The sequence below is a fragment of the Ailuropoda melanoleuca genome, chromosome 10 (assembly GCF_002007445.2).
Source record: "Ailuropoda melanoleuca isolate Jingjing chromosome 10, ASM200744v2, whole genome shotgun sequence".
Classification (NCBI taxonomy): Eukaryota; Metazoa; Chordata; class Mammalia; order Carnivora; family Ursidae; genus Ailuropoda; species Ailuropoda melanoleuca.
Genome location: NC_048227.1, coordinates 24,754,818 through 24,776,750, shown reverse-complemented (window position 1 = coordinate 24,776,750; position 21,933 = coordinate 24,754,818). Strand labels below are relative to the sequence as shown.

Here is a 21,933-nt window from a genome sequence, read left to right as displayed (position 1 = left end):
GAATCAGGGGATGTACTGTATGGTGATTAACATAATATAATAAAATAAAATTAATTATAAAAAAAAAATAAGAAGATACAATTTGGGGTCTTTCACTGAGTTTCCATCAGTCTGTCAGTGGGTTGTAAGGAACTAATTCATTACCTCATTATCCTTCTCTTTTCCGGCAAGAAGAGTTGCTTGTGAGCTTCTCAATGTGGCCTTTTAGACAGAAATAAAGCTGTCCCTTTCCCAGCAAAGAGTTTTATTATATTCTCTTGATGAGACGGAGCTGTGTTGGATTCTAGCCCATGGGACAGAAAGGATGACAGGGTCGAAAACATTAGCTTGTACCGGCTGGAAGTGTTTGGACCCAACTGCCAAGTAGACATGACCTCATACGACCCTTTCTGCTTTATGTATCCAGACTAATTCCAGCCCTACTGAGGAGGCAGCCCCCACCCTCAGGCCACTTTCTGTAAAAGTCCTTTTTCCAGATGTTAGATTTGCGTGCATTGGTGGGTAGGGAGTGTGGCCCTAGAGCCAGTTGGCATGGGGGTTATAAAGATGAGATTTGGACCCAGACAGTCTTGGGGTCTGTATTAGTCAGCTCCAGCTGCCCCAACAAAATACCTCTACCTGCGTGGTTTAAGCAACAGAAATTCCTTTCCTTCCTCACAGTTCTAGAGGCAAGAAGTCCAAGATCAAGGTGCAGTAAAATTCGGTTCCTGATGAGAAGTCTCCCCTGGCTTGTAGATAGCCACCTTCTCTCTCTCTATCGTCACATGATAGAGGGAGAAAGAGCTCTGGTTTCTATATCTTCTTATAAAGCCATGAATCCCATCACAGGCACACCATTCGCATGATCTCATCCAAACCCGATCACCTCCCAAAGGCCCCACTTCTAGATACCATCACACGGGGGCTAGGGCTTCAATATATGTATAAACTTGTGTATGTGTGTTGTCAGGGTGGGGGGGACACAAACATTCAGTCCATAACACTCTCTGAGCCTAGATTCATCAGGATTCTGTCTACGGCAAGTAACAGAAAACCCAGATCAAAATCAGATTAGGCGCAGAAATGACTTTGTTGATTCACCTGAAAAGTCCAGGAATATTTGAGCTGGAGGTGTGTCTGGATTCAGAGGCTCAAAGGATAACAAGAAGAAGTGCTCTCTCGTCTTTCAGCTCTCCTCCTTGGTGTTGGCTTTATTCTCAGTTAGGCTAGGATGTCCCTATCTCCCGGAGGCTGGCATTTTACAGCCTGAACCACCCGAGCCAAGAAAAGAAGACACATGTTCCCTACATCTCCAACAGAAGTTGCATATCTGGCTCTCACTGGCCTCGTTGGCCCATCTCTGAACCAGGAAAAGGGGAGGAGGGTGGGATATTCAGACTGGCCCATTCTCAGGCACAAAAAGCCAAGAGTCAATTCTCCTCAAACCACATGCTCACGACAAAGGGGGAAATGTTGAATAAGAGAAGACAGCAGATGCCCACGCCGGCGTCCCAATTTCTTAATCCTAAACTGGGAAAATGGTACCAAACTTTCAAGACATCGGTGAGAGCAGAATTAAATAATACGTGTTAAGGAAATAGTGCGGACACCACCAGCACCAGCTGGTGCGGGACTAAAGAAATCATTTATTGGGCACACATATGCCTGTATTCCAATGCTCTAACTCCGTAAGGACGTGCCCTTGACATTCGTGCTTTCCCCCTACCACCGCAAATGTACATCTCCTGTAACCACAGTAGGAAACATTGCTCAGACATAACAGCCCTCCTGAGGCAAGACGTTAATTATTGAGACCTCAGCAAGGAGAAGTAACTCTTCCAAAGGGACATCTCCGCAGTCTCCCCAGAGGGAGAAACCAATGCTCCCTAAACGCTCTGGATGAGGAAGCCACCAGGGTCTTCAGTGGAATTTCCCACTGAAATACAAGGAGACGAAAGAAGGACTTTATCTTCAATGCCAGCTGATAGGTTAGTTATCACTCAGCATAGGGGCAGGGATTATTTGGAAGAGGACTTGATAGCCACTCCGGAAGGAAAAGGGAAGAGGAAGGTGAATAAGGTGATAGCAGAAAGAGGAGAGGGTGCCTAATTTCTGCTTTTTAATTTTTCCGGAGGCAGGTTTCACACACTTCCATCACAAATCTGGGCTCACAAGACACTTTGAAGAATAATACAGCTGCATCTGGAAAGCATTCTCTATCTGCTCGGCCCTAGGCGGGGCACTCAGGAGCATGATTTTATTTAATCCCAGCTCCCACAGTGCCCCACCTGTGTGGCCTTAGGCAAGTTACAGCAGCTCAAGGAGACACCATTTCTTTCTTTTTCTTTCTTTTTTTTAACTAAATATCCAACATGTATTTACTATATACCAGGCATGTTTTTATATGTATTAACTAATTTAATCATATCCGTATAAGTATTGTTGTTCTTTCTCTTTTACGAATGAGACTGCTAAGGTTCAGAGAATTCAAGTAATTTGCCCCTTCACATGGCTAGGAACTGAGAGAGCCCAGATTTGAACGCAGATGAAGTCCAAGCTCTGGGTCTCTATATTGCCCCCCAACACTGAGCTCATCAAACAGTGAACTTTCAGTAACATTAACTGTTACTGCTGTTTCTCTATGCTAACAGGAAGGTGTTAATAAATGGAGGAATGTTTTTCATCAACATTATCATTGTTACAAGTTTGACAAAGGTATTTTCAAAGGTATTCTATTTTGGAAAATAAAAATAATGGAACAGGGCGCCTGGATGGCTCAGTCGGTTGAACATCTGCCTTCGGCTCAGGTCATGATCCCATGGTCCTGGGATGGAGCCCCACATCGGGCTCCCCGCTCAGCAGGGATTGTGCTTCTCCCTTGCCCTCTGCCCCTCCCCCTGCTAGTGCTTTCTCTCTCTCTCAAATAAATAAAATCTTTTTAAAAAAATAATAAACTGTTGTGTGCTATCCACATCTGTATCACTTAGAGGTATTTAGAGCAAGCGGTAGAAACCTATCGTAACACACCCAAGAAAAAACTAATTACTTACTGAAAGGATACTTGGAAGGTCACAGAAATGAAGGGGAGAGATATATCTACATATTAATATATAGATATAGATGGATATGTTAATCAAAATGGGATTAAGATGGGATAACTCCTTCATAATGTATATGCATATCAATGTACTTATATGTTCATCACGATGCATGCTTTAAAGATCTTATAATTTTGTCAGAGAGATAAAAGCAGAAACTCATCAACAGTCTCAAAAGTAAATGACTTTGGTTTGATCACCTCCCACCCCTGTGCGTCTTGGCTCTCAAGACTCAGATTGCCAAGAGAGAGCTCAGACTGCCCAGTGTGGTCACTGACTCAGCCCTGTAGTCAGGGGTGGGGTTCCAAGCCATGCAACACAGGCAAGGGGCAGTTCCCCAAAGGAAGTGACACAGAGCAAACAGAAAAAAACGATGACAAATCCAACCACTCTTGTAACAGCAGGACTCCTTCTATGAATGACAGGACCTCATGGGAGGGGAGGTCCTCACCTAAACTTTAAGATCTATCATTGGAAGAGCTTCCAGACAGTCAGAAAGGGCTCAAGTCACAGCCCTGTTACACTCCGTCAAGAGTCTGAAGTGTCTCCGGCCCACCTTGAGATTCAAGGCCAGAGCTGGGTAAGGACCTTCTGCAGCACCCAGAAGAAAATGCTAACTGGATTTATGGGGCACGCTATTGATAAACCCATTGACCGTGTGTCATAATTCAGCATGCTGATGGACAAGCAAATGGCATTAAGGCTTTGTAGTAACCAGATAGACCCTGAGCCTGATTTATGTGTCGAGTGCAAATTGCTCCCGGGGTACCCAGTACGACAGCTCTAAAGTACCTCTTCCATCTTTGCTTCTTGACGCCTTCCTCTGTGTCTGAAAGGATTCACCAGGCGGTGTGACCTTTGCAATGTCATCATTGCTTGTTACATCTGTGCCTGGAGCTGCACAGGGCGAAATACCAAATAAACCACACCCGTGATGACTGCCTTTGAAATGGGACACAGCCACTGCTGGACACTTAAAAATACCCTAGAAGGAGGTAGCACTTCCCCCTGCCTTTCCACGAGAGCTGCTTTCAAGACGCAACAAGCAAATAACATGTATTTGTGTTTATTCTTCCAACACATAATGATGACCATTAAGGAATAGACTGTCTGCTAGCGAGTTATGGCTAGAAAAATATGTAAGGGGTAGCTCCCACCCTCAGGTTTCTCAGAGCCTAGTGGAGACTGAGCATATGAGAAAATGGGCTAAAAGAGGAGTGAAAAGACCTCGGTTCTTATTCCACACGGACCACTTATCTAGCTACTCGGACTCAAGCATGTCACTTAGAATTGTTAGCCCCCACTTTCCTCGTCTAAAAGATGCCACTAATAGGAAGTCTGTACTTGTACCGAAAGGCCATTCAGAAGCTCAAACAATCTAGAGCCCACAGAATTGTGTGATTCACTGCACTCTATAAATTCAGAAGGATTCTCACGTTCGTGTTCATTATCACGCATTTCTTGAGCACCAGTTATTTGCAGACTTACGCCAAAGACTTGAGATTTGAATCCATTGTAGTGCTTTAGGCTTCAAAGAAGTCTACTCCTATTTTTGTTAGTTAGCTAGAGCTGTATAACAAAACGTCGCGGACTGTCTGGCTTTCTCACAGTTCCGGAGGCTGGAAGTCCAAGATCAAGGTGTTGGCAGGGTTGGTTTCTGGTGGGCCCTCTCTCCTTGGCTTGCCGTGGCATGCTTCTTGCATGGTCTTTCCTCTGTGCACACAAACTCTTGGTGTCCCTTCTTATTATTACAAGGACACCAGTCTATTGGATTAGGGCCCCGCCCTTAAGATCTCATTCAATTTTACTTCTTCAAAGGCCTTATCTCCAACTACAGTCACTTTGGAGTTAGGGTTTCAACCTATACATTTTGAGGGGACACAATTCAACTCACAACACTATTCAAACTGACTAAATTAAGTCTTATGACAACAGGAAGTTGAGGGGGAAGGAGGCTTCAGGTTCTGCCAACGCAGCAGCTCCACACTGACATCAGGAACTCAGAATTTTCCGTTGTATATATACACCACATTTTCTTTATCCACTCATCTGTTGAGGGACATCTGGGCTCTTTCCATAGTTTGCCTATTGTGGACATTGCTGCTATAAACATTGGGGTACAGGTGCCCCTTTGGATCACAATGGTGATGGGCACTAAGGAGGGCTCGTGATGTAATGAGTACTGAGTGTTATAGGCAACTGATGAACTACTGACTCTACATCTGAAACTAATGATATACTATATGTTAACTAATTGAATTTAAATAAAATAAGTTCAAAAAATAAAAGGAACTCAGAATTTCTCTGCACCCCACGCCCCTGCCCCACTCTGCAGCATGGGCTTCTTCCCCAGTCTGGCTCCCCTCACTCACATGACTGACAGAAGAAACCAGAGCAGGGAGCCTTCTAATTCCAGCATAATGAAGGAGAAAACCTGGATTTCTTTTCCCAGAATTCCTTGGAAAGGCCCTCCTAGCATCTCATTGGCCCAGAATGGCATGCGCCCACCCATCCCTGAACCAGTCACTGAGGAGGGAAATGGACTTAGCATGACTGGCTTGGATAGACCACCTGAAGCCGGACCCATGTGTGGAGTCAACTGTGCTTCCTTTCCTCAAGTTTATATTCTAATGATGAAAAGGCTAAAGTGTCGTCTGAAGATCTTTATATTCTAAGGATGTAAGGCTAAGGCGGGGGTGTATGCCCCCTCTCTGTATCCATCTGGTCAGAAAAGACAAAGTTTGGAAGTGGATTTCAAATGAAAAGATTGTTTCACGGGGAAATGGGGCAGCTGTGTGACCAACTTTTCACCTCTTCACTAGGGAGAGAGAGAAACTCCTTTCTGAGCACCTATGCACCAGTCACTGTGTATGTTACTTGTCTGTGATCTCACTGCATGCTCATACCATACTTAGAATACTGGTAGGATGAACATTATTTCCCTAAAGAAAAAACAGAGGCCCAGAAATTCCAGAAGTGTGTTCAAGGTCACACAGCTAATAGTGTGTCTGGCTCCACATTCAATATTATTCGCAGAGCATCATGATGATTCTTTTTTTTTTTAAGATTTTATTTATTTATTTGACAGAGAGAGAGACAGCCAGCGAGAGAGGGAACACAAGCAGGGGGAGTGGGAGAGGAAGAAGCAGGCTCCCAGCGGAGAAGCCTGATGTGGGGCTCGATCCCAGAATGCTGGGATCACACCCTGAACCACCCAGGTGCCCCAATCATCATGATGATTCTTAAAGACAGTTGGAGACTCTCCCTCCATGATTTCCTCCCTTTATAATGGCTGCAACAATAATGATTACCATTCACTGAGCACTCACTATGTGTAAGGGATTGTACAGAATATTTAAAACAGTAGAGCAACAAAAAAACACAATGTATGTAGGAATTAAACACACCCCTTGCAAAAATGAATGCACTAGAGCTTCATGGAGAAAAGCTCTCCTAAAGGCCATTATAAAAGACCTGAATAGATGAAGACAAACACCGGGTTCGGAAATAGGATAACTTAACATTATAAGGATATTAATTTTCCCCCAACATTAATCCATGGACTTAATGCAGTTCTAATCAAAGTTCTAGCAAAATTTTTTGAGGAATTTGAAAAACTGATTATAAAATGAATATGGAAATTTAAAAGGCATGAATATGTAAGGTAATTTTTTTTTTAAAAAATGGGTGTAGAGGACAGTCTCACTTTACTAAATATTAAAACATATTACTAAGCGACAGTAATTATTTTTTAAGTGTGGTGTAGTCTTAGGAACAGATAAATAAATCCATGAAGGAACATAGGGAGTCTAGAAATACTCCTACATGTATAGGAGACTTGGCGTTATACCCCAGTTAGGAAAGATCGAATTATTTGGTAGACTTTATTGAGAAAATTGGTTCCCTGTGTGGGAAAAATAAAATTGGATTCCTTCCTTCACACCTGAATGCAAAAGACAAATTATAAAAGAAATCAAAGAAAATGGAGGAAATATTTTCATGACTTTAGAATTGTACAGATATGAAAACAAAATCTAAAAAGAGCCAGCATAAGGGGGAGACATGAAGTTTTCGACTTCTGCTCAGAAAAGGACATAATCTACACACTTGGAGACCACGAGAAGATGTGTGCAATGTCTAAAAGTGGGCTCGTGTTGAAATCTAGAGAAATCCCTACAACACAGCAAGAAAAAATCAGGAAACCCAAAAGAAAAATGGGTGAAATCTATGAAAAGAAAATTAACAGAAGAGGAAACACTAATGGCCAACAAGTACATGAAGAGATACTCAACTTCATTAGCAATCAGAGAGAAGCAAATTAAACCAACAATGATGTGCCACTTTATACCCATCGTACTGGCAAAAATTACAAAGCCAGAGAACATCAAGTGCTATGGAGAAGGGCAAACTAAGCAGCCATACCAAACAGAAATCTCTCAGTACTCAGGGCAACTAACTGCTCATCCACCCGATAGTCTCCACGCCTGGATACGTGCAACAGAGAAACTCTCCCACAAAACCACAAGGACGCATGCGTGAGCCTGTTCTCCATAGTTTTCTTTGTGACAGCAGAGACTCTGGTGTCTGTGTTCATTCCTCACTAGGGGAATGGATAGGCGAATTGTAGTCTATGCATACGCTGTTCCCCAGGCCACAGTCAGAATGCAATGAATTAGATTTACCTACAACGTGAGGAGGTGTCAGAAATAGAGTGCTGAGTGGGAAAAAGTGAGGTTTGGGGTCCCAAACCATTTATGTAATCAGAGCCAACTCTGTATTTTATCCATTACGTTCTTATATCTGAATTAACATACGAAGGGAGAACTGGGGAAACTGCTATTCCCACACTAGAAGGAACACCTGTGGTGTGAGATGAGTTAAACGAAGAACTGGAGTTGGAGGAGATCATGTAATAGGAGGAAAAAGTCATGGAGAACTTGCTCTGACCAGTGAATCTCAATGAATCTACTCTAAGAGGCAAGTATCCTTGTTTGTCTCGTTTTTGTTTTGGAAACAGAGAGGGTAGGCAACTTCCCGAAGGCCGTGGAGTAAGTAAGCGGTGGGTCACGGGTCAGAAATAGGCCATGTGCTTCCAGATCCTCACACTTGGCATCACGCTCTAGCACCGGTGTTAGAACTCTACTGAAGTTCAATGCGGTGGAGCACAGCGAGGTACGAGTCCAGAGTCCACTAAATTACTTCACTTGCATCTGAGTTTTCTTAGTTTCCAAGACATCCACTGATATGGGCTTATTTTTAGTGGACTAGCAACACCTGAAGCAGCAAAACAACAACTTCAGCTCCACAATTTCATGGCTTCTAATGCAAAACAAACCCTAAACAAAAACTGTTTCTTGCAGCCCATCTTTCTGCATGATGCAGCAACTTGTACCGTAGACCATCTTTTCCCAAATAAGTCGCATAAGATTTTCAGTGCCAAGTGTACAGTTATATAAGAGTCAAAATCTATATAAACTCAATACAACATTTTGCTTCACCTCAATGAAAACTCCCAACAGCAAATTTGCTTTCTGAAATTATATTATAGCAAAAAACGCAGTCTTGGGACTTCCTGAGAACCAAGTATTGGTAGCCTTAGGTACTGCCTGGTACGTTGTCTGTGCCTGTTAAATGTTAAGTGAATGGGTAAAATGGATGGCTAGGTGGTGGAGAATGGATGGATGGATGGATGGATGGATGGATGGATGGATGGATGGATGGATAGGTGGGTGGGTGGATGGATGGATGGATGGATAGATGGATGAGTGGATAGATGGATGGATGTGTGAATAGATGGATGAGTGGGTGGATGGATGGATGAGTAGATAGACGGATGGAGAGGTGGGTGGATGGATGGGAGGTGGGTAAGTGAATAGGTACATTATAAGCATCCTTGGCTCTGTGGCTGGGATTTTTAACTAATGACATAACCTAGATGCTTCCATGAGTATATCAGGGTGATTACAGCATTTCACCCTCTCCCGCAAAATGCCCTTGAAAATCTCACTGCTATTTTAAGCTGCTATTTTCTCTTAACTTTCATGAAACTCATTAATCTGCCAATGACTGCTCCAAAAGCACAAGCAGCCTGCAGGATGACAGCAGCGTGACTTAGTTCAAAAGCCATCCCAGGGACCCTGAAGAGTTTGGAAACTGCTTCTTGTTCTTTCTTCCCTTGCATTTTTTGCCTCGTTGTGGTGTTGGGAGGAAAGAGAAGAAAACTCATCATTAGCTTAACAGAATGTCAGCGCTTTCAAACAGAGAGAGCTACATCAGACTGTGGGCTCAGCTCTCGTGTTCTTAGATGCCCCAAGAAATGTGTTTCCTTGAGGTGCCCTTTCGAGCTGTTGGTTCCGTCTACCAGAGTCCCAGCTTCGGCGGCTAAATACCTAACTCGTGGCCCCTCTGCACACGTCGAGCTGGTTTGCCTTCCACTGCGATGCTCCTTACACTGGGCAAAGTCACCTGAATCCCATATCCACTGTGCCCAGGATACAGACCGGGACTCAAGAGACCAGAGACTAAGAAGTGAAAAATTACACTTAGCATTAAGTGAAATAAGTCAAGCAGAGAAAGACAATTATCATATGGTTTCTCTCATCTGTGGAACAAAAGAAGTAGGAAGATCAATAGGAGAAGAAAGGGAAGAAGGAAGGGGGGGTAAACAGAAGAGGGAATGAAGCCTGAGAGACTGTGGACTCTGGGAAACAAACTGAGGGCTTCAGAGGGGAGGGAGGTGGGGGATTGGGATAGGCCGGTGAAGGGTAGTAAGGAGGGCACGTATTGCATGGTGCACTGGGTGTTACACGCAACTAATGAATCATGGAACTTTACATCAAAATCCAGGGATGTACTGTATGGTGACTAACATAATATAATAAAAAATATTATTTAAAAAAAGAAGTAAAAAATTAAAGTTTGGATTCCTAAAACAATCATTTCCGTTTCCATGAAAAAATTTCCCCCGCTGGAGTCATTTTCACTTGAGCTTTGTCCAGCGCCATGAAGCAGGGTTCTGCCTGCTCACGAGTTCTTAGGAGCTCAAACGCACACTCAGGAACATAGATTCAGCTTTCTCTCCCTAACACGTCTGTGCCACTCTCTGCACGGTAATCCAGCCTAGTAGAGCCTTCATTAACCTATCTGTGTTGAATGCATGGACACCCCAAAGACCCCTCTCTTTAGCTTCTATAATATCTTTCTCAATTCTCAGTCGGAGGAGGAAATTGCAGGATTATAGGATTATATTTTATGAATGCTAGTTCCTGGCCTGGGGTGAGTTCCTTAACCATCCTAAGCCGAAATTTGCTCATGTGTAGAACAGAAAGAACACTCGCCCTCCGGAGCTGTTGTAAAGATTTCTTTATCCAGTATGTAATTTTTGAGAAGCTACTCCTCTGGGCAAGACTCCAGAAGGAAGGAGAATTGGGGACCAAAGATAACACATGAATGCTGTAAGGTCAGAAGTTCATAGATGAGCCAGAGGCACAGGCCAGTCAGTGCTGGCATAAGAAATAGAAAAACCGGACTCTGAGTCATTCAGGACTGAGTGGAAATCTTGTGTCCACCCCTTCCTCATTGCATGACCCTGGGAAATAACTTAACCTTTCTCGGCCTCGGCTTAACCCTGGAGATAATAATACCTCTCTCCTGGCTCTGAAAGGATTAAATTTGATATTACTTGGTAAGACACTTAGCACAGTGTCGAGACCATAAAAAATATTAAATAGACAACGACATTAAGTGTTATGGGAAACACAAGATGGTACGAGCACACATGAATGCGCCCAGCACAGTGTCTGATACACAGAGGGCACACTGTGAACGTTAGTCCATACCCCTGTCTACAACAACTCTTCTCCCACCAATCAAGTCATCGCTTAATTGGAGCAAGGCAAGGAAAGAGCTAGAAACGGACCCAAGATCTTAGAGATGCAAGGCTGGGAAAGGATACCCGTGGCTGGCTGCCTGGAAATCTCATTCTAAACTCTCTGGGGCACAGATGAGTACAACTACATTCACAAGGAACTATGGAGCTCTTGGGGGAGGGCAGGGGAGGACTGGGCACAGCACAGGTAAATCCCATATTTGCATAGTATGAATATGGGACAACCATGATTTTATTTATTTGAGAGTGTGTGTGTGTGCAATAGAGAGAGCACGAGCGGGGGGGGGGGGCCAGAGGGAGAAGCAGACTCCCCACCGAGCAGGGTGCCCTACACAGGGCTCGATTGCAGGACCCTGAGATCATCACCTGAGCCCAACGCAGATGCTTAACTGACTGAGCCACCCAGGCGCCCTAACCATAAGTAATTCTAACAATAAGAATTCTTGAGAAGACAGGAGATATGCTGGGCCAAGACCATCTGATGAGGTGCGGTGAGCAGGTGCTCCAATCTGAAGACAGTCCATGGTACAATGGTGACCACTGAGAACATGAGAGAAAAGACAGCGGATATATTATTATAGACATCAGTAATGCGGGTGTCAGACATGTTCTACACATGAACCTTTACTGAAAGTTATAAAACACAGGTGTTTAGGACTCTTTTGGAGGCAAGTGGCAGAAACCCCACAAAAATGGACTTAAGCAAAAAAATCAAAATTGATTTGCTTGCCTAACTGATGGGTAAGACTGCAGGCATGATTAGATTCAAGAATTCAAGTGGTCTCATCAGTAATCTGTCTTCCTCCATTTCTCAGCTGTTTTTCTCTGTTTTGTCTTCCTTCAAGAGTACTCTTCCCATGGAGAATATCTTGTTCTTTCCAGAATGCCAATAAAGAAAGTTCTCATTTCCACTAGTTGTAGTAAAAGTCCCAGGATTCTCCCTGGCTCTGATTGGTCTGTCTTGAGCAAGGATATTTTGATTGGCCAGGTGAGGGTCATAGGCCCACCCCTAAAACTAGGAAGAGAGTTAGCCCATGTGAGCCACCTGCCTTCAAGGAAAATAGAGATGCTCTTCATCTAAGACGGGTCATGAATCTGTGCACAGGTAAAAACCCCACCAATCGACCACAGTCTCCTGGTGCTCTTTTTTCTAGGCATCCATAGAACATCTGACAACGTATTCAGAAGTTAACCAATCTCAAAAGATATCAGCAGGGGTAAATAGAGAAACAGACTCAGAAATGTCATCATGGCAGTTAATTGTGGGAAATTTATCACCCTGATTGATCGCGCAGCACATTTGACTTCAAGAATACCAAGCTTCCAAGTGGTTTTCTTTTGACAAATGTGAGGCAAGGTTTACCAAAACTGGCAGATAGGACTGTGACTTACAAAATGAAAAAAGTAAACAAGAAACACAATTTGATATGATTTAATAAAAGATTTGTTTCCACCACTTCTCCTGAGGACCTCGGCACATTTTCTTTTTAGAGACAGTTATTATCTCTACCTTTATTGAACAAAGGCACCGGAACACAGCTGCCGAGGATCTGTAAAGAAAATCACTCTTTTATTAATAAGACTGTTATTAGCAGGGGGGAAAAATCCATGTTTGGGGGTTTGTACTGAAGTTACAGGCCATTTCAGAGAAATATGGCTGACTACTACCAACATTATTTCAGGCAATTTCATGATCAAATGTCCTATTAGGTTGTTTAAAATTTTTATAGAGATTGTAAATCAGAACTATTTTCTATTTGCCCTAAATATTTAGGTGCTACAGGGAAAGCAGATCAAATTAAAGGGTATTGTGCACATTTTTTACTGGGATCTCCCAGGGATATAAATCATTCCACTTGCAGCATGGAGTTCTTCAGTAAACATGTTTGTGAAAACAACATTCAATGCTCCTCCAGTGCTCTCATTAAAAGGATGATCTGGGTACAACGGCAGCTCCAGGTTCTTCCCATCTTCAAAATTTGCCAAGATCCAAAGGATACTGCTCAAAGTTTCCCGAGAGTTCCTACAGGAATACGTTTTGAGCTACTTTATTTCATTGGTTCAGCCCCGAACAATACCATGGGACAAGAATCAGAAGAAGACAGGAGGGGGGCGCCTGGGTGGCACAGCAGTTAAGCGTCTGCCTTCGGCTCAGGGCGTGATCCCAGTGTTATGGGATCGAGCCCCACATCAGGCTCCTCCGCTATGAGCCTGCTTCTTCCTCTCCCACTCCCCCTGCTTGTGCCCTCTCTCACTGGCTGTCTCTATCTCTGTCAAATAAATAAATAAAATCTTTAAAAAAAAAAAAAGAAGAAGACAGGAGGAACAGAGAAAGATCTGTAGACATGCTGGAAGGAATCACTCTTTCTTTTTAGAAACAGAGAGTCAATATCTATCAAACATGAAGATGCACATCTCTTGATCTAGCAATTTCTGTTTAGAGATTTAACCTACTGATACACTCATCCATGTGCATAAAGATAGATGTTCCAGTATACTTAATGCAGCCTTGGTTATAGTGGCAAAAGATTGGACACAATCCAAATGTCTTTCAATAAGGCTCTGATTAAATAAATTACAGCACAGCCTCACAGTGGAAAACAATGCAGCCATTAAACACAATGAAATGGGCCTAGTTGAACTGAAATAGCATTACCTCAAAGATACATGGTGAAATGGGAAAAAGGCGGGGGGGGGGTGAGATACAGAGGAACAAGTGTAGTAGGATGCCATTTTGTATTTTTTTTAATGTCATAAAATATTTGGTTCTGTGTGTTAGCTCTACTGGAATTAAAATAAAAACTTAATTTAAAAAATTTGGTTGTGCACAAACAGAATACCTCCAAAAAGAAACCCGGGACTTCCCTCTTTGGAAGGGCCAGCCTCTGCCAGTCCTATGTTTTGAAGTTCTTACCACAAAATTACCGTTTGTAATTTTTTAAGTAAAAAAAAATTTTTTTTGAGAGAGAGAGAGAGCACGCATGAGCTGAAGGGGAGGGGCAGGGGCTAGAGAGAGAGAATCTCAAGCAGATTCTGCGTGGAGCATGGAGCCCAACATGGGGCTTGATCTCATGACCCTGAGATCATGACCTGAGCCAAAATCAAGAGTCAGATGCTTAACTGCCGGAGCCACCCCAGCGCCCCTTTATAAGTAACATTTTAAACAAAAAGAGATATGGAGCATTGCCATAAATCTCACAAGAAATAAAAAAGATTTCTTGAAAAAAATAGGAAAACTATTCAGACGTACATGAGAGTTCTGAAGAAATGGAGAAGTACCTCATTTCCTTGGATGGTATGAAAGATTGAAGGAGTGTTCCCAAATCTTCATTCCTTCCACTACAGCATTAAGCATCCTTGTACCTTTGAAATTTTCTCACTGTGGGTGCAGTGTTCTTTCTGAACCATGGATGTCAGTCTTGGCCATGTGACTTGCTAGGGCCAGCAGTGTGAGCGGACGTAATCAAGGTAGAGGCTTTACATGAGCCTCTGTGATTCCGGTTGGTCTATTACACTTCCGCCATCCACCCTGAAGATCAAATCCTGGGAAGCCAGTGGTCCCAGGATGAGGAGATTATATACAGAAGACCTGGGCCGACCCATAGCCTGGAATCAAGCAAGCTAATCCAACAGAGTCCAATAGAATCACAGCCTCCAGGCAGACCTGGGTGACAAGAATCATTTTTGCCATAAACAAGGGTTGGGGGCATGTATGTTCCACAGCTTTATCTCACCCATATCTGACAGATACAGATGGGAAGACTAAATTACTTCCTTTCACCCTCTCTCACCTCCTCTAGGAAATTGTGTCCAGTTAACCCTACCCCTACCCTAGACTGCAATCTTTTCAATAACAGGAACTGTGTATTCTTACTCCATGTGTCCCCAGACTTCTGCACAGTACCTGGTACAGAATTTTAAAAATCATAGCAATCTTTCTCTGACCACCCTATCTAAAGTACTTGCTTCTATCCCACAGTCTCCACCATATCACAGACCATTAATCACAATCTGTAATTATCCTATTATTTTGTTATCTTGTCTCCCTTACTGGAACATAAACTCCCCAGAGGAAATGAATCAATGAATGCAGAAAAAAGACTTTCTTGCTCTGATTTTTATAAGCCTTCAGACACCTGTTCTACCATATTCTCCAAATTCCTTCACCTGCCCTTCAAGGCCTTGCAAAAGCTGGCCCCAAACAGTTCCTAATTCTATCACTCATTGCTCTCCTTAGGTAATACCAGGCTACTTTTCACTGTTTCCCACCCACCACCCACACTTTGTCTTTTTCTGCAACATTATCCATGATATTCCCTCAACAAGTTCCCTCTAACATGAGTACTCTTCTCTACCCCCCTGCTTATCTAAATCCTGACCATTCGTATTTTTGTGGATTAGGTTCAACTATGATTTACTGTAAAACTCAAAACACCAGGGCTTAAACAATATATTTCTTTTGCTTAATAAATTTAGAAGTAGCCAGGATAAGATTGGAAAGGTAATCTACAGTTTCAGAGGAACAAGATCCCCTAGTATATTGTTCTGTCATGGGTTCCTTCCTAAACTCACTTCCTGACCCAGAATGGCTGCTGGAGCTCCAGCTATTACACTCTCATCCCAGTCACTAGGAAGGAAGAAAGATGGAAGAAGAGTATGCCTCCTCCCTGTAAAGAAATCCAGCCCCCCCCAGAATCATACATACCATTTTCGCTTACATGTCATCCAACAAAACCTAGTTACACAGAGACACCTAGCTGCATGGGAAATTGTATTAATTAGTTTTGATATATCACAAACCACTGCCTCATAACATAGCAGCTTAAAACAATAAGCATTTATCCAGCGCATGATTCTATGGGTTGGTGATTTGGGCTGAGTTCAGCTAGGCAATTTTTGTGGCCTCAGGTGAGTCTACTCATATACTTACAGTTAACTATCTGGTTGGCTGGGTGTTGGCTGGTCTAAGATGACCTCAGCTAAGAAAGTTTGTCTCTGCCCCAAAAGGGCTCCTGTCCTCCAGAAGGCCAACTCTGGCTTGGCCACATATGATGGTTAGGCAGGATCCCAGAAGGTTGAGTGGAGGTATGCAAGGCCTCTGGAGGCCTAGGCTCGGAACTGGCACCATGTCATTTCCATTGCATTGTATTGGCCAAAGCAAATTACAAGTCTGGCCTGGCTTCAAGGGTGGGGAAATAGATTCCGCAATTAAATAGGAAGGGCTACAAAGTCACATTGCGAAAGGGTGTGCATACAGGAGGGGGATAACTGTAACGATTGTTGCAAGTAATATTCCAAAGAACTGTAGTCTTTACTTGGGGGTCAGGGAGATGACCAGGTAAAAATTAGGGATTCTATTGTTACAGAAGTTCTGGAAGTAGAGGGGAATGGGGGGACAGCCTGCATTGTCTATGACACTGACTTTCAAGGCCCAGTTCCAAATGCACTTCCCTCTCCTGGAAGCCTTCCTTGAACCACTGAGCTAGAATTCTAGCCACCAAAGATTTTCACCTGTATGTTTTATGACCCTTTCATAACTACCCAGGGAGAGACGTTGGCCCATCAGTCTCTGTGCAGGGTGATAGCAGGTGAGCCCTTAGCCATCCTGTGAAGCCACCATGAGCTTGGACACCATCTTTGCTGAGACACTAACATTTCTGTTGAAATAAATACCTTTATTATTTGAAAGTAATAAATCTTTTGTTTAAATGGCAAGAGTATAAAATTGTTACTCTTGTTTTCAGCACACCCACAAGAGGAACAAAGAATCCACGTGATCCATGGATAACAGGTCAAATACTAGAATCTAGAAGGAATCCCTTAGCACCCACAGCATAAACAGATATATACACTCCTCATCAGAGAGGGTGTGGGAACTAGTCTGTGGATATGTTGGCATTCTCTTTTTCCCTTTGTAATTTTTTCCCTCCCTTTATGACTGGAATATAAATCAGTAGCCTAGAGTCCTTCTGGTTAACAAGGTTCTCATCTGGGAGGTTACAGCCTAGGAGACTATTAAAAAGAGAAAGAAAAGCTTCTTCTATAAACATTTCCTGCCAGCTGCTGAGGGCTGGAGAGGAGGGAGGGCACCAGGGCGACAGCACAGAACAGGACCATTAAGAGAAGAAAACCTGAAAAGCAGAGTAAAAACTCCTGGTCGAAGTCTCCGGCAGATGATCCATGAATAGAAGTCTGTTGCACAAAAAGAAAACCCTTGGGCGGGACAGACGAGAGGAAGAGAGCCTTCCACTGACCCCCATGGGCCATGGCTGTCCAACGCACAGCAGAAATCCGGGCAGGTGCCTGCAGAATGCTTTAGAGTAAATACCTGGGCTTCAGATGCTGGAGGAGGGGTGGCCTCATGCCTCAGCACCCTCCACCTACTCCTGCAAGAACGCTAATAAGAGCTTGCCTATTATTATTATTGGGTTATCACTGTGTGCCAACACCATAAGCAGTGTCTTCCATGCATTAACGACCTCCGCCAACCTTCACCATGAAACCATGCAGCTTCGATTATCGGCAGGCCTGATGGTGCTCATAATTTGTCCAAGGTCATGTGGTTCATAAGTGGAAGAGCTACGTTTGATAGCAATTTCTCTGGCTGCACAGATTATATTCTTGGACCTCTGCCCCACCCTGCCCTTTCACACCACGACGGAGCGAAAGAGGAAGTGTGCCAGACGCCACCACAGAATTTTCTATCTCCAAGATGACCCAGGAGAAGAGACTGCTGGTGGAAAAAGTCTTTTTCATTGAAGAGCTCTTGAACTTTGGGGAAAGACATCTGAAAACCTACAGATAAGAATTAAACAACAACAACGATAATAAATGGAGTAACTATATTGTGCCAGCCACTGTACTAGTCTATGGATTCTCTCGCTTAATCCTCAGCTGTAAAAATTGTTGCTCCCATTTTAGAGATGAGAAGACAGAGGCACAGAGAAGTGAAGTCACGTGGTCAAGATCTCCCAGCCAGGGAGCAGCAAAGCTAATTCCAAGGCAAGTCTGAAGCCAAAGAACAATCTTGTTTCTGGCCCCCAGGTACTCCCCCCCCCAAGTAAGTGGGTGATCCAGTCATTCACTGCTTCATTTATCCTTCAAATATAAAGTAATATTCACTGTGTTTAGAACACGTTTTAATTCCTGATATGGGGAAAGGGAGCTAGAAAGAAAACCTTTAAGTTTCCATCACACTAAAGAAGAACAGTTGCTGAGAAGAAGGAGGAGTAAGGAAGGCAGACCGTTCTCCGGAGGGAGAATATGAGACGTTCGTAAGAGCTCAGCATAGGTAGTCCACCCTGACAGCCTTGGTCAGGAAGTCAGCCTGGGGATGGCTGACCGGACAGGGGTCAAGGCAGGAGATGGGACAGGGTTGGAGAACAGAAGCCGGGGAAGAAGGGGCCAGAGTGGAGTGGGGAGAAGGGTGGAGACAGGATCACTTGTGGATGGCTGGGGGACACAGGTCTCCATGGCTGCAGGATGTTATGGTCCCAACTGGGGACACTAGAGTCGCTGCCTGGATTCAAACCCCAGCTCCTTTCTGCACTCGCTCTGGTCACCTTACAATTCTTTCCCCCCTAAGGTCTGTTTGCTCTCCTGGTTGGTACAAGAGGGACAATTATTGTTCTCTCTCATAGAGCTGTTGTGAGTTTTCAACAAGAAAATGAAAGGAGTGACTGTTTCCACACTCAGGACCTGGTGATTATTACTGTAATGCATCCCCAGGGCTCTGCTAAACCTGGGATGGAAACTGAAAGTGTGAAGCCTATGCAGTGATAGGAATAATGACAACAACAATAATGTAATCTTGTATCAGTCATCACTGCTGTGTAACAAATGACTCCCAGCTTAGCAACTTCAAATAATAAACTCACAGTTTATGTGGCTCAGATTTAGTTTATCTGGGTGCCCCTGGCTCAAGATTTCTCATGAGACTGTAATAAAGCTGTCAGATAGGGACGCCTGGGGGGCTAAGTTGGTGAAGCATCAGCCTTTGGCTCAGGTCATGATCCCAGGGTCCTGGGATCGAGCCCCACATCTGGCTCCCTGCTCGGTAGGGAAGTCTCCTTCTCCATGTCCTTCTTCCCCTCCCTGCTTGTGCTCTCTCTCTCTCAAATTAAAAAAAAAAAGCCATCAGATACTGCAGTCCTATTTGAGGGTTCGACTGGAGCCAGTTCCTTCCCAAGCTCATTCATGTGGTTCTTGGCAGGCCTTGACCCCTTGCCACATGCACCTTCCCACAGGACTGATTCATGATATGGTAGCTGGCTTCCCACATGACAAGCAATCCTAGAAAGAGTACCCAAGACAGAAGTAATGATTATTTTTATAACATAATCTCAGAAGTGATAGCCCATTACTTCCGCCATATTCAATTCATTAGAAGTCAGTAAGTCCAGCCCATCCTAAAAGGGAGGATATTATACAATGGTGTGAATATCGGGAGGGAAGGATAACTGTATGTGGGATGCCCACCACATGATACGTTCAGTAAGGCCACGGAAACCTTCAGGCACCCTATCACCTACTCTCCCAACATGGGATCTGTTTTTCTCACTGAAAATCATGGTGTAAATTGAGTTCTCCATCATTCCCAAGAATATTCAATTAAGGTAGAAAAGTGATTTTCAATTTTTTTGGTGACATAAACGTATCCCCAGATAAAACCTTCTTCATTATGTGGATGGATAAACACACTGCTTTATATTATATTATATTATATTATATTATATCATATCATATTATATATTATATTATTTTAACATACTGTTTACATAAAATGGAATACTACTCAGCCCAGATTTTAAAACAGAAAAGAACTACAGATACACAAAACACAAATGAATGGCCAAAGCATTATTCTGAGCAGAAGAATCCTGACACGGGAGTACATACTGTACCACTGCATTTATAGGAAACTCTAGGGAAGAAAAATATAATACATTGTAATAGAAGTAGATCAGTGTCTTCCTGGGACAAGAGGTGGGAATTAATGATTAACTGGGAAGAGGAGCAACAGAATTTGGGGGATGATAGAAATGTTCTATATCCTGATTACTGACTCTCACTGCATACACTTCAAATGGGTGTATTTTAATGATCGTAAATTATATCTCAGGAACTGCTCTGGTCACACTAAGGATGTGTGTCTACGCTATTATGGCAAATGAGAGAGCTGGGGATAGATCAGTGATGATAATGTATGTCAAACCACAGAATGTAATTAATCCAGCTCTAGGCCCTCGAACTCCAAATAAAGTATGGGGAAAGATCTGGAGTAGTCTTTCTATGTGGTGCTGTGCAAAACCCCTGTACACACACACCCTTTTACCTGCCGTTAAAATCTACCTTAGTCCTCAATTTCTGGAATAGTTATGATCTGCAAAGGAAAGCCTGGTTTTATAAAGAAATACTTTTTTTTCTTTCCTTTTCTATTTTTCTTTCTTTCTTTTTCTCTTTCTGTCTGTCTGTCTGTCTCCCCATATTGATCCTCCCCCACTTCCTCTTACATCAAATCAGACCCTAGTTACTGTTCAGCAGCTTTTCTCACAATTTGTATCTCTTGGACACCATTCTATATAGAGCCATCTTATTCTTTTTAATGGCTACATTGTGTTCTGTTGTATGGATATCCTAATATGCATTTAGGCAGGACTCCATTGGTAGAAATTTACAGTTTTCAGGTTGTTTGTTTTTTCTTTTAAATTGTTCTGTCACAATGCTTTGGGACAAGAAGAAATGTCTCCTACTGGCAAAGAAATTACATTTCCCATTCAGAAAGGCCAGCGTCTGTCCCAATTCATGTAATATCCATGATATTACTCATCTTGGGCATGGCCGTACTGTACCACCATTAAAGATGCTTTTCCTAGGATTTGTATGGATAGAAGCAACCTACCCGGCCCTCCTCAGATCAACGGCTAACACCCACACAGAAGCCCGACAAGTGAGAACCCAGCAAACATCTTGAACATCCTCTGAAAGTTGTGAAAAGATATATTGCACTTGAGCTGTTATTAACACCTGATGATAACTCATTAAAACCAGACTAATTATCAACAAGCAGCAGGTTCCTTTTGCACCCTCTGTGCACCAGCTCCATGCAGAAGTGATGGCTAAATTAACCCCAGAGAGTCAGCTAATGGTCTCCTCCTATCGCCCTGCTCATTCTTTGGACTAATGAGTTCTTTCTTTATCAGCTGCTTAGGATACATAAATGACTAGGCCATATATTTTCTTCAACTTGATTGTAAACTTTTCAGTAGAATATGGGGCGCCTGGGTGGCTCAGCTAGTTAAGTGTCTGACTCTTGATTTCAGCTCAGGTCATGATCTCAGGGTCATGAGTTTAAGCCCCATGTTGGGCTCCATCCTCAGCATGGAGTCCACTTGAGGTTCTCTCTCTCCCTCTCCCTCTGCCCCTTGCATGCACTCGCATGCTCTCTCTCTCTTTAAAAAAAAAGAAAAGCTTTTCTTTAGACTATGATGGTAACAATAATGGTGATCACACAGTCAACCATTTACTCTATGCTAGGTATTTTACACAGATGATCCCACTGAATTATAGTAATACAATATGAAAATAGGCACAAAGAATGTAAACTAGTTGTCCGATATCATGCAGCTAGCATGGGTGTGCAATGGTCTAGGAGGACAAAATGATAATAAAGACTTCACTACTGAGATGCCCTAAGATTATCTGTATATGTCCCTATGGTCACTGCTTAGCACATAGTTGGTGCAAATAAAATTTTGTCACATGAATGAAGAAAACTGGGACTCCTTATGAATTGTTTGTGGGTTACAGAAAATGACCAGTAGACAAAGCGCTGTGTTCCTACTCACGTGCACTCTCTCTCTCTCTCCCTCTCAAGTGAATAAAAATCTTTAAAAAAAAAAAAAAGCACTGTGATTTGGTTGAAGTAGCTGACTTGTTTGTTTTCTACTCCGCAGGTAGTCAAATGAG

The 21,933-nt window shown here is 43.1% G+C and overlaps 1 long non-coding RNA gene across 3 annotated transcripts in view; it reads right to left on the bottom strand.

The window, feature by feature from the left end:
• Window positions 1-21,933, bottom strand: part of LOC117804165 — a 309,590-nt gene that overhangs the window by 200,483 nt on the left and 87,174 nt on the right. The window contains exon 2 of one of the 3 annotated variants that reach the window (XR_004628472.1): window positions 12,382-12,515. The exons of the other annotated variants lie outside the window; for them this stretch is intronic. This is a non-coding gene — a long non-coding RNA (uncharacterized LOC117804165). Of the gene's footprint in view, window positions 1-12,381; window positions 12,516-21,933 lie in introns of those variants that run through there. 3 annotated transcript variants of the gene reach the window in all.